Source organism: Schistocerca piceifrons, chromosome 1 (genome assembly GCF_021461385.2).
Source record: "Schistocerca piceifrons isolate TAMUIC-IGC-003096 chromosome 1, iqSchPice1.1, whole genome shotgun sequence".
Taxonomy (NCBI): Eukaryota; Metazoa; Arthropoda; class Insecta; order Orthoptera; family Acrididae; genus Schistocerca; species Schistocerca piceifrons.
In genome coordinates, this window is record NC_060138.1 from 218,021,561 (window position 1) to 218,034,908 (window position 13,348).

At 43.2% G+C, this 13,348-nt stretch overlaps 1 protein-coding gene across 1 annotated transcript in view; it reads right to left on the reverse strand.

Annotated features, from left to right (window-relative positions):
* The window catches only part of LOC124802362 (zinc finger protein 628), a gene marked incomplete at its 3' end in the record, with an annotated part of 430,024 nt that extends 418,680 nt beyond the window's left edge, over positions 1-11,344 (reverse strand). Inside the window, exon 1 of the mRNA XM_047263160.1 lies at positions 11,044-11,344. The remainder of the gene's footprint in view (positions 1-11,043) is intronic.
* Between the last annotated feature and the right edge of the window lie 2,004 nt (positions 11,345-13,348).

The following is a 13,348-nucleotide window of genomic DNA, read 5'->3' on the forward strand; positions in this document are numbered from 1 at the left end:
ACATTTTTCCACTGTAAGAATAATCTACAACTGGTTGTTTATCGAGAAAATCAGTTAATCCCCTCAATATGTTACTGAATTAGCTCAGCTTAGTCTTCAACTTAATAAAATCAACACTCAATTTGTATAAGGTACTATGTATTATATTAAGAACCAACACCCCATTGGCAGTGAGAGCCATAAGCTACTACGGAAATTGTCATATCTAGACATGACTAGGAAAGGAAGGTTTGCGGTCCAATCGTCGGTCGCTCCGGGGGTTTCCTTCAGTCACTTACCACTTATTTCACTTCTGCCAATGTCTGGTACGTATGAAAAGACCAAGTAGCATTACGGGTCTGACTCCACGTTAAACTGTAGGTCCCCCTATTTAAATAAGATCAAAGGTCGCATGAAGGCAAGAGCATACCCAAGGCCGGTTCGGAAGTATTTTCCAGAAAAGCGATTTATCATTTGGTGTCCCCCCCTCCCCCTTTTCCCTCATACATTTTCGCTGCTAAACACCATACGCACTCTACACAAATCTTGTACTCGGTCGCCCCGTCCCAACTTTGCGCCCCAAGCCGCGGTTTGTGTCACTTGGACCTCCGACCGGCTCTGGGCTTACCACCTCGTATGCGACAATGTCTTGTAAAGTACTATGGTGTCCAAACCACCGTTGGAGTTGACGACAACCTTACCTTACATTCTTCTAATAAACGAAGACACAATTTCGAGCTCCAGTTCGAAGCGTTACAGCTTAATTTTTTATAACAGGGTTATCCAAACAAGAAGCACAAAGTATCGAATATTCGTGAAATATTTATACTTTCAGTCTATAAGTCGTTCATTTCAACAGTCAGTCCATTATAAAGTGGCTGGTTATATTTTACGTGTTACAGTTTGTTTGTGAGATTGGAACGGGCAATAGCATAATTCTTGAAAAGGAGACGACGACGACGATATTTGTTTATTAAACATTTACCTCACTGAGACTGACAGTACAAGACCGATTATTGACATTGCATATGTCTACTCAAATTACTTGCTGTTACCTGATGCATTTTCCCGTCGATAGCTATCTCACCAGCTTAGTCCCAATAGATGTAAGATAATGGATCGATAAGTTTTCGTTGGAGGACTGTAGAATTTTATTCGATGCTTTAGCTAAAAATATTTTTTTCTTCATAAAAGTAATTTCTAGCGCCGCCAGGGGGGGGGGGGGGCATTTCCATAGCTCAACTGACGGGAAGCTACATGCACGACCTTCACCGAAACTGGTACGCAATACTGACGTGAACTATTTTGGTGTTTCACTTTGTATCTATTCTGTTTGTTTTCGGTACGTGTTATTGTAAATGTGTTGTTTTGTACGTACAGGTCTTGTGTGTGGCCCGAACTCCACCAATACAATTTCAGAGGTTGTTCAGTGGTATGTTCAGAGTATTTCAGCATAAGGAAGACGTGTCTCCTGCAGCTTGTTTCTGAGCCATTGCATTTCCTTTGATCTCTTACCCCATTTACCGCCGCGCGGTCTAAGGCGCTGCAGTCATGGACTGTGCGGCTGGTCCCGGTGGAGGTTCGAGTCCTCACTCAGACATGGGTGTGTGTGTTTGTCCTTAGGATAATTTAGGTTAAGTAGTGTGTAAGCTTAGGGACTGATGATCTTATCAGTTAAGTCCCATAAGATTTCACACATATTTGAACATTCTGAACCCCATTTACTTTTGTAAGCGTACTGCGCTGAAAATATCCACACAACAGTAGAAGTGTCGACTGTAAACGCTGTGTGTCTTGTTTAACCACCAGTTTGTTCCAGTCACTTTACTCTTCGACCTCACGCGTTCATTCGGTACAGCTCAGTTCTGCAAAAGGTTTTGTTTTTCCTGAAGCATTAGTTGTACGTTGACAGCAATGAAAAACAGTAAATATTGACAAAATCCCTCATATCATTTAGGCATAGCGACGAAAAATTTTCAACACAACTCCCTTACCGTCCTCTGAGCCTCAAGCGTAACAATGGAATCAGTAAACCAGACCCCACAGCAAAATTTCCCAAAATGACCCCAATCAGCATCTTTCATATTCCGCAAATGAAGCAATAAGCAACACAGTACGCAACACTCACGACCGTATGGAGTCTGAAGGAACTTTCAAATGCAAGGATCGCTATTAAAGAATTTATTTATTAGACTTCGATAACCGGTTTCGGGAAGGCTATACTACCATCTTCGGGTCTTAATGTTTTATAAGACTACATCATCTTATGCATCTGTGCTGCAGGTGTATTACACGACGTATACACGTCACTAGAGATCGGCTTGTCAAACTCAAATTTAATACACTGACACGTGTGTGCATGTTGTAACACCATTTGAGGTGCCGATGAAAAAAATGATGTAATGTTATAAAACATAAGATCCAAAGACGGCGAAATAGCCTTGCCGAAACCGGTTATCTAGGCCTAATAAATGCCTTATTAGCGATCTTGGCGTTTGAAAGTTTATTCAGAGTCCACACTACCGCAAATCGCCACAAGCCGATACAATGTCAGGAATATAACAGGGGTGGAACTTAAATAGTGGCAACTATTTATTTACAGCTCGTACAAAATAGATAAGTGTTTCAAAGTTTTACTGACCTTCAAAGTAGTCACCAGCATTGTGTATAACCTGTTGTCAGAGATGTGGAAGTCGTAGGCTACTCTTCGCAGTGCCAGTCGTGTTGACAATTCGAGCGGCGCGGTCTATTGCCCGACGAATTTGTAGCAGTTCTGAAGCGAATGCCGTGAAGTGTTTCCTTCAGTTTAGAAATCGAGTTGAACTTACGAGGGCTTAAGTCAGAGGAGTGCAGTAGCTGGTGTAGGACTTAGTAGCCTACCAGTCAAGCAAATCAGTAACAGCTTGCACTGTACGTGCTTGAGCATTGACCTGCAAAATGGTGGCCAGGTCCTGCAGAAAGTGTCATCGCTTCTGTCTCTAAGCTGGTCGTAGGTTGTGTTGCATAAATGAACAGTATAGAGACAGAAGTGATGACACTTTCTGCAGGAGCTGACCATCATTTTGCAGGACAACGCTCAAGCACGTACAGTGCAAGCTGTTACTGATTTGTTTGACTGACAGGGCTGCTAAGTGCTATGCCACCGACTGCACTCCCCCGACTTAAGCCCTCATGAGCTCAACTCGATTTCTAAACTGAAGGAAACACTTCACGACATTCGCTTCAGAACTGCTACAAATTTGTCGGGCAATAGACCGCGCCGCTCGAACTGTCAACACAACTGGCACTGCTAAGAGCATCCTACGACTTCCACATCGCTGGCAACGGGTTATGCACATTACTGGTGACTGCTCTGAAGGTCAGTAAAACTTTGAAACACATATATTTTGTACGAGCTGTAAATAAATATTTGCCACTATTAAAGTTCCAACCCTCGTATAATCATAACCCTACCATAAAATCATTTTCGCGACCCCGCTTGTTAGACAAAACGTATGGATGTAAATAGATGCGATCCTTCGAGACAAATAAGGGGCCCTAACTCATCAGACAAGCGAATGGCAGTATGGACAGGTCAACTGGTGAACAATATTTCTAAGGGAACCGATCTGCATTTGTCTCGACTGTACTGCACAGTTGCGGTGCTGATTGAACATCCTGTGATAAAAGTGTGTGTGTTTCGCCTGTAGGTTGTTGCATTACTCTGTATTTTGTGTCGTATGTTACGGTAACTGCATATTACAGGCTTTTTAACTGTTTCGAAGGTATTCTCACAGAAATTCATGTAACTGGGGTAGAAGACCCAATAAATCATAATTTGATCATACATTATTACTTTGTAACGAGTCACTAGAGACCACGGGTCCCATATATCAAAATATTCAGAAAATATCCCTATACTACTGCCGAAATTTTATCAGTAGAAGCCGGGCTGTGTTTAGTCAGAAAGGCAAAATGGGATTTAAACTCAATGAGCAGACTACAGAGTTATCTCTCTTGATAATTGAATGTCATCACTTAATGGGAAGAAAAAGAAAACAGTTGTATTATCCAGTCTTCTTTAGGTAGTCCCTTCTTATCAAGTTATTATTAAACGTAAAAGCTCAGTTAAGCATCATTCGATAAGGAGTAGTATCAAAACGTGCAGAAAATCACTTTCGATATATATCAAACGTTTACTATACACGCCACCCGCATGTTTAAGCGTTTCATGAAGAACCAAATAACGCGCATGTTTGAAAACTAAACATTCAAGATGTCTTAACGTGATTACTCCAAAAATGAATGTAAACATACGTCCCGCAGTGAACATCTCCCTCACGTGGGAATCCGGCCTCTAGTGGCGGGCAGAAGATAGTATGCACGGCGCGACTGCACGTCATGACAATCCCTGCCAATCACGCAGTGCAGAGACTTTTTGCGAGGTGTATATAGCGTGTTTCCTCAAAACTCCCACTAATGCTCAAAAAAAGCTAATCCGGAACCTACCTTAATGCCAGTTAATTACGTGCCTCTCTGCTATCCCAGCAGGGCTTGAAAACGAGAGTGGCAGCTGGAAATACGACAAGTTGGGTGAATGGGAAGGGGCAGTTGTGACTGATACTGCAATTTAGAAAAGACAGTCACCAGGAGGGCACCTGTTTGCAAGGGCTAAAATGCTAGAACAGTTACTGAAAACAAATAAGAGTAAATAAATTAAGGAATGACTGGATGTGAGCAGTATGGTAGAATTAAATAGATAAGCTTACAAAGCTGGAATTTTCCTTAACTCCATGCTATCCAACTTCAGTCTAACTGAATTACAATACTAATACGGAAAGCCTTCCACACGCTGTGGAGAGAAAATGTAATAGAAACCTTAAACCTACAAAAATGTTATGTCAAGAACAACAGCAGTAGTACCGGTGCAAACCGGACAGTTGGTTTCAGAAAAAGGTGCTGAGATATGCAATATAAGGGAAATGCGCAGATGGTAGTGAGTTGCATTCTCAAGTGACTCAGGGTCCCACACTAAGGCAGAATACGGCAAACTAACACCACAAATACTTGGGCTGGAGAAATAGCTTAAGACTTCAACAAGAATGTAATAGCGCCTATTCCAAAAAGCCAGGTACTGGCAAGTGTGAATGTTACTGAACCGCCAATTTAATACATCATCGTTGCGAAATACTAACACAAATTCTTTGCAGACGAGTGGAATAACTAACAGAAACCGATCTCAGGAAAAATTTGTTTGTACTCCGCAGAAATGTAGTAACACGTAAGACAATACCGACTCTCCGACTTATCTTACACACTTACATTTACAGCATTTCTAAATTAAGAGAATTTTTATCTACGTTGACTGCAACTCACCTTTGAAATCCTAAGGGTAGTAAAGATGAAATATAGAGAGCGGAACGGTGTCTACTTGTACAGAAACCGAACTGCGGATATAAGATGCGAAGAACACGAAAGAGAGTAGTAATGGAAGCTAAGGAGCAGTTTGGAAGCGGAATTAAAGTTCAAGGAGAAAAAGAAAAAACTAGTTTAGCGATGACACTGAAATTCTGTCAGTGGCCGCAAAAGATTTAGGGAGTAAGTTGAACGGGATGGTGAGAGTCTTGAAAGGAGGTAATAAGATGAATTTCAATCAAATAAAGGCAATGAAATGTATTCGAGCTAAATCGGACAGTGCTGAGGAAGTATAGTTAGGAAATGAGACACTGGAAGTAGAAGACAAGTACTGCTATTTGGGGAGCAAATGGTTCAAATGGCTCTGAGCACTATGGGACTTAACATCTGAGGTCATCAGTCCTCTAGAACTTAGAACTACTTGAACCTAACTAACCTAAGGACATCACACACATCCATGCCCGAGGCAGGATTCGAACCTGCGACCGTAGCAGTCGCGCGGTTCCGGACTGAAGTGCCTAGAACCGCTCGGCCACAATGGCCGGCATTTGGGGAGCAAAATAAAGTGACAATACCAGAAGAATATTGCAGGCTGACAGTAGTAAGAATAGTTTTCCAAATGAAATAAATATTTGTCAGTTTCAAAACAACCATTTGAACAATTACTGACGTTTCCAGTACGACATTCCAAAGAATTAAGTAACATAAATTTAAGTGTTAGAAAGACTTTCCTGTAAGTGTTTGTCTAGAATGTACCTTAAGCAAAAGTGTAACGTCGGCGATAAACAAAACAGACTGGAAGAGAATACAGCGTTTTAAATACGGTGACACAGGTGTATGCTGAAGATTAGGAGGGGAGATCGGATAACTAATTAAAGAGCTACTGAATAGAATCGAGGAGAAAAGACATTTATGGCACAGCTTCATTAAAATAATGGATCGATTGATAGGATACATACTGATGCGTCAAGGAATAGATGGTAGGAAGTATGGAGGAAAGTGTGAGGGAGCGGGTAAAAATACCAGAGGCAGACCAACGCTTTACGACAGTAAGCAGGTCAAGTTGATCTAGGTTGCACCGGGCTATGCAGGAGACTTGCACTGAATAGCCTGGCGTCTACAGCTGCATCAAATCAGTATTCGGACTGAAAACCAGAAGAACAACATTTGGTTCGGAAAAATATAGCGCACAACAGCGTAGAGCGTAAGGCAGTTATGTATTTTATTGTTAGTAAGACCAGATTTGAGACTGTATTAGCACAATTTATTTCCAATACCAATTCTAGATGGAGAGTTTCTGTTACGAATTGAACAGTGAAGACTTGCTAAAATCTGGAGCAGAAGATTCGGCCTTAGCCTAGCTTAAACATAAAATACCTTAGGCAAGTATCGGAACTGGTATGTAACCTAAGTTGTTATTCCATTCTTCATTGATCGACTGTTAAATATAGCAACTGAATTAGGTCTGTGAAGAGAGGGCTGCATTCCAGTCTGTACTGTAAGATAAGGATTCACAAGGCATCGGTACCAGTTCACAGCTCCTGCAAGGCATGTGCCTCGCATCTCCCCCCCCCCCCCCTCCCCCCACCCACGCAAAAAATATGCATATAAGGAAAACACTACGTCGATCGCAAAAACTGACGATGGTCTTATAGAATTTGTCCAACAGGTACCTCTCACCACATAAAAGTATAGTTGGTGAATTCCTAGAAATACTGTCCAGCGATGAATTCCGGTTTTATAACCTCCTTTGCTCAAACACACTTAGCGTTAAAATAACAGCAAGGTGGTTTGTGGCGTGAAATGAATAGTGAAAAACAATCCTCCTGTCGACGGAATGCTGATAAAGATCTGGGGTTTCCAATCATAAATTTGAAAGAGTGTGTACTACACTGAATAAAATATTTCATCGTAAGACTCGTGCTTATTACTGAGATAAAAATAATTTTGATATCGCTTTGTATTGATAGTGCGTCGACAGATCATGAAAGTAGAATTCTATTCATCGTCGTCCGCTTCTGTTACATGCTGCTACGTATACTTATGATGGCTTGACAATGGCGCATGGATTCGAAACACAGTATGAATAAAAGATACGGCGACTGTATTGGTTATTGTTTCTATTCTCACTAAACAATTACGGGTTAAAGTCACGCACTACATTCATATAAACGTGCTTACGTCTAGAGCAATCTCTTCGCAAAACAGTGTATTTTTATTGTAATTATGTCGGTATTCGTCGACGAAGTCGGTCTCTTCAATTTGTCCCAATGATTTGCATTGTTACTGTACACTTCTGACACAAAAAGTCTATTGATGATGTTTTGTTCTTCCAATTTAATTTAAAGCACAGAAATCAGAACTAACAAATCGAAGACCTTTAATATTTTCCTCCCCGCTTATTGAAGTAGCTGCATGCTGAATTATCTTAGTGGAAGCTTACTTTCTTCTTCACAGATATGTTTTCTGAAACCTGGTACAGAGTAATTTTTGTCCACATAGTCAAACAATAAGAAATCATACTATTTTATTTTGAAACTACAGGAAACTGATGCCACAAATTTCAAACCGAAAACAAAAATGTTGCCGCAGCCGTGAAAAATAAAATGCTCAGTGGTATCAATTGTTTCCCTTTGCAAGCAATATAGTAATGCTTCCGAACTGTTGACAAACATCGATTTCACGATAAGCAGCGGGATAAATACTTGGCAGTTCAAGTTTAAATTCACTGATTCTCTTTTTTATCATTATCAAAATGAATTATGCAGATGTTGAATCATTTGTAATGGAAGAATTCGGACACAGCTTCCCAGTAGAAATCGTTATTTCAAAACTTCGACGTTGTAAACAAAAAATTGGATTTATTTTAGCTGTTTACTGCATAGCTGTCATTTCTGTAGCACCGTATAATGTTATAATATTCCCGTTAAAGTGATAAATTTGTGAATTTGTTTTCGTCGTGCAGCCCATGTACACTAATTCAGCAGTAAATACTTAACACCAAAAGGAAGGCTATACATTCCGCGTGTAATACTATTATGACTTCTCTGGAGGAGCCTTCAGAGAGGCAAACGACCCTATTTTCTTACCACTAAAAATACCTACTTTTCTGGTGTGAAAGGCATCTGGTTTGCTGTTCATGCCCGATGACGGTGCCAAGATATGATTCAAGCAGTACAGGAGATATAGTTGTGTTATTCGGATAACCCAACATTCTCTCTGTGCAATACTGCACCAAGAAAATTCAACCGATGCTTACTTACAAAAGTAAAAATCGCCCTGTGTATACGACTACTGAGAGTTGTCACCAACATTGTATCTGTGTATCATACACACTCTTCCAGTATCAACTATGTGGTGCTCTTCCCCTGTTGAGAAGCAAAGAACTCCACCGATTGATGTAAGCATTCACTCCAAGCGTGGTCTCGATGCAGACGGTAAATTGTTTCAATATTTTTATTTCCACCTCCAGCGTAAAACTGTTCGACAACAGTCTAGTAGCAGTTATAATTATCTGCAACATTTGTTGTAACACAACCACACCATTTAGAAAAATTTAAGGAGAGAAAGCGCGTAGAGTCTAGTTTTCTGAGAAATAGAAATGCGTGTGCAAGCGCTCTCAATCGAAAGCACTGTTGAGAAAAAGCTTCAGTTTCCTTACTGGGAGACAATGTAATACACAAACAAAAAATTATAATAATTAGCGAGCTGCATCAGATTTTATACTAAAGTTTTCAATCACGTCCTTTGGTTTGGCAACAAAAGGAACACATTACAATTCAAAAGAAGCTAACGGCAAAACTCAGAGTTCGCAAAGAAAAATTAAGATCTTTCCTATGAGCCTTAGAATATAAATTTCAACGTAAGCGCTCCACACGTGACCAGTGTCGCGTTCCGTTGATAAAATTTTGACAGTTGATCCACAAGATTATCCTACATAAATATACACCACAATTTGAGATGTTTGTTCTCACAGAAGACGTTAATAACCACATTTGTACGTGATTCACCACAAAATATCCCAAGAAAAACTTCACCTGCCTTGTTGACGCGCTATGTTGTTATTTATTTTTTACAGTGAAAGAACTTATTTTCGTGAAGGTCTAAGTACTAACCAAGGACCATGCACGAACATGTGGTTTTGGGAAAATAGGCCGTAACAAAGAATTTATTCTTGGCCGTACGTTATACTGTGTAAGATCAACCAACATAATTCACAAACAACGGACTGGTTCATTCTCTGAATATTTTGGTTTCCATTATCGCATGTTGGCAATGCTTCTAAATTTATGACACGTTAAGGATTCTGACAAGACGTCTATTGGTATCCAAATTTAAAGAAAAACTTTAGGAAAGGAAAATCCCATACGTTTAAAATGTGAGAATGACTATGAAGCGTAACTAATCATGATATATTAAAAATGCAAACAGTTTCAACACGAAATAATGCGATGAACACTGCAATGCATGACAAATAATCTGATTCATAACCCGCTTTGTTCTATGAAAGTTTCTTAAAACAAAACAAAAATATTACTGGTATAAAGTTTGCTCACGTGAAGATGCTGCGCGAAACTATAAATTCTAATTTATTTCTTAATTGTGGTAAAGCTGTTTCAAAGTCAAATATTCTTAGTAGCGGATATTTTCAAACGTACTAATACACAAAAATAATGCAAATAGACGCAGCGTGATACACTTTTCTTAAAAAGAGAGATTTTAATTATTGCAGTGATTTCGTGTGTGACGAAAATATTAACTCCGAAGCTACAGATTACTAAACCCTGGTAAAGACGCATTTTAAACAACTAGAGACAACGAAAATAAAAACATTACAAAATACACCATATGAATAACACGCAAAAACGATCACGTCATTCCGATCGCACACGGAAAACAGTATCTGAATGACAAGAACTGAAGAAATGCTCGGAAACTGTCCAACAAGTTCGACACCGTGCTCACTATTAACGTCACTTCGCTTAAAAGCACATTTATAGCAACTTTCACACTTTTTTTACACATGAAACTACGTCAGTTCCGACATTCACGAATTATTTCTTTCGCTACAGTATCGTAATCATACTGGTGAAAGATGTGTATTGTTGTGACAGTAAAACACATGTGCACTTAACAAAAAAAAGGCAATCGTAATCCAAACGTGCGCCAATCAATGCACCGCTGGAGCGTCGCGCCGCTATTGGCCCGGGCCCGCCTCTAAATGTTCTTCTGTCTCGGACGCTGCTGCCACCTGGCACCGGGCGCGGCAAACACAACATAAATCTTAGCGCTAGCCTCGCGAGCGGGAGCTCGGGTATTCTCAGCGCCGCCTACCGCCGCTCCGACCAACCCAGGCTGCTACGAGTTGAGGTTATGTTGCATCTAACTGCTTAGTAAAAAGAGATAACATCGTCTTTCAAGGGAAAACGAGCAAAAATTGAACTGAGTTGATGATCTGGTGTTGTCAGAATAAATGATAAACACCGGTTATCAGAAGCTATCTGTTTCGCTTGCGGAGCAATATACGGTGCCCAACATGGACGCCCGCTAGCGAGTGAAATGACACGAGTAACGTTTCACACGACGTATGTCAGCAGCAGAAAGATTCACACGGAGGAAATACGCTAACTGCGATCACTGTGACACCAGAAATAATGTATTATCACTTACCTGTGATTTCGAGGTCAGGAAAAAGTCGGGGAAATGCTTCTCGTAGCACTGTATTAACCCCCTCTCGCTGTGATCGAATGGACTGGCCGCGCAGTGGTGGGGAGCGGAGGGGAAGGGATGGGCGGTGACTGGCGCAGGCTCCGCCCAGCACGCGTGACGTCACCAGCAGACCCATGAGGTTACTCGCACCGCGGCAGCGCGCGGTGGCGGTGTTTGCTACGCGACGACGTTTAGATTTTCGGAATACTCGGTGACGAGGAGTTGACAGCGGGAGCCGCGCGGAGCTTGAGGGAGCACGAAGTGAGCGGGAGAGGGGGGAAGGTGCCGAGAGTGAGAGAGAGGGAGGGGGAGGGCGTGCGAGTGAGAAAGAGAGAAAGAAAGGGGGAGGGAGAGAGAGAGAGACAGCGCGCGCGCGGACTACGGAGTGGCTGGTGATTGCGCCGCCCGGTCGGCCGGCCTGGGTCTATCTGTCCGCCCGCCGGCCGCCTGTCTACTGTAGCGGAGCCGTGTCAGTCAGTCAGTCAGTGTCTGTCGAGGCTGGCTGACCGCTTCGCCCCGCCGTCGCCACCGCCGCCGCCGCCACAGCCGGCCAGCGTTGCGTCGCCACGCCACGCCGCTCAGTTGTCGGCGCGCAGGTGACCGAGGAGGAGCTACTACCACCACCACCGGCGCGCTCTGTGCTTTAATGTGATTGTTGCGTGCCGCGCTCTCTGCGGAGTGGGGGGGTTTCCCCGCGCGAGTGAGAAGCGACGCGTGATGTGTGGCGTCACTATGACAAATCGGTGAAAACTAGAGGAGAGGCAGGGAAAAGGGGCAAAAATAGAGAGAGAGAGAGAGAGAGAAACGAAAAGTGTAGGGGAGAGTGGAAGAGTAATTACACAGCTCAGTGTTTGTCGCGGGCGTCCGTCGTCATGGTGATGAAGCGCTGCTGAAACTGACACTTGCCGTCACAACTGGCTCGCCGACAGCCGTCAGCTGCCCGAGTGCCGGAGGTCGTCGTCGTCGCCGCCGCTGCAGCCATGCCGAGGAGGAAGCAGGACTGTCCGAAACGCATGAAATGTAAGTACGCGGCCCCGTGTTCCTTCCCCGGCGCGGAGTTTCGATTTTTGCGCCGGCCCGGCGCGGCGCGCCCGCCGGCTTCCTCTTTGTGCTGTGAGTGACACTTGAGTGACGGGGCCACGGGGGAGAACCGGGCGGGCCCTTTTGTTGTCGCGCGCCGAGCACATGGCTGGGAGCTGTAGGTCGCGCAGGTCGATGCAATGTAGCGCGCGCGCACACGTGCGGACCGCCGCTCACGTGGAGACGCGGCGCAGCGCCGGCGATAACGCCACGCCACACGCCACATGCTTACCAGCGCTCCACTACACACGCCCTCCAGTTTCCGTAAATTCGGATACTGAGCGATTCACTTGTTGTAGACTGCTTCGATTTTCTGTAGACCGCTGACCACCTTTGTAGTTTTCAAGCAAACCGCGTGATATCGTCTCTTATTGGGCATCTGTGGCACTGCAAAGCTTTCAGTAGCGTGACAACCTAGAATTTTAGATTGTACGAAACCGGCCAGTATAAAACGTGCGGTGTGAGGCAGTTTTACTGTGTAAACGCATTTTGCATTACTGTTGCCAGCGATATACAGTCAGCAAAGTACTCTCGGTTTCGGAGGCCGCTTCGCTTTTCTGTAGCTGCATGACAGCCGTCGTTTTGGCTGGAGTGCGATATCTGATCCCCCCTCAAATCTCGGTTGTGGTGATAGTCTGATATGTAGCATAGCCCGAGATCTGGATTAGCTCTGACTTGTGAGTTAACGAAGCCAACGAATGTGACGCCAAAGAAAGACCGGTCTTTAGCGTAGCCTAACGTTTACCCAGCCCCCCACTACAAACGCTCTTCAGTTTCCATCAAATTCCTAAAAATAAATTCGAGTACGGAGCAATTTACTTGCTGAAGACCTCTTCGGTTTTCTGTATACCGCTGACAACCGCGGTAATTTGCAAGCAAGTCCCGTAATGTCGTTGATTATTGGACGTCTGTCGCGCTGCAAAGCTTTCTGCAGCTGCCACAACCTAGAATTTTAGATCGTATGAAACCAACCAGGATAAACTGAGCTACGCGATGTAGTTTTACTGAGTGGATACGTTTCGCAAACAAACAAAAAATACCAGTTCTACTTTCGGAGACCGCTTCGCTTTTCTGTTGCTGCCTATCACTGCCATCGTTTTGGCTAGAAGGTTGATACTGATATTGGATCCCCCCTGAAATCTCGGTTGTGATGACAATCTCGTCTGTAGCATAGCCCGATACTTAC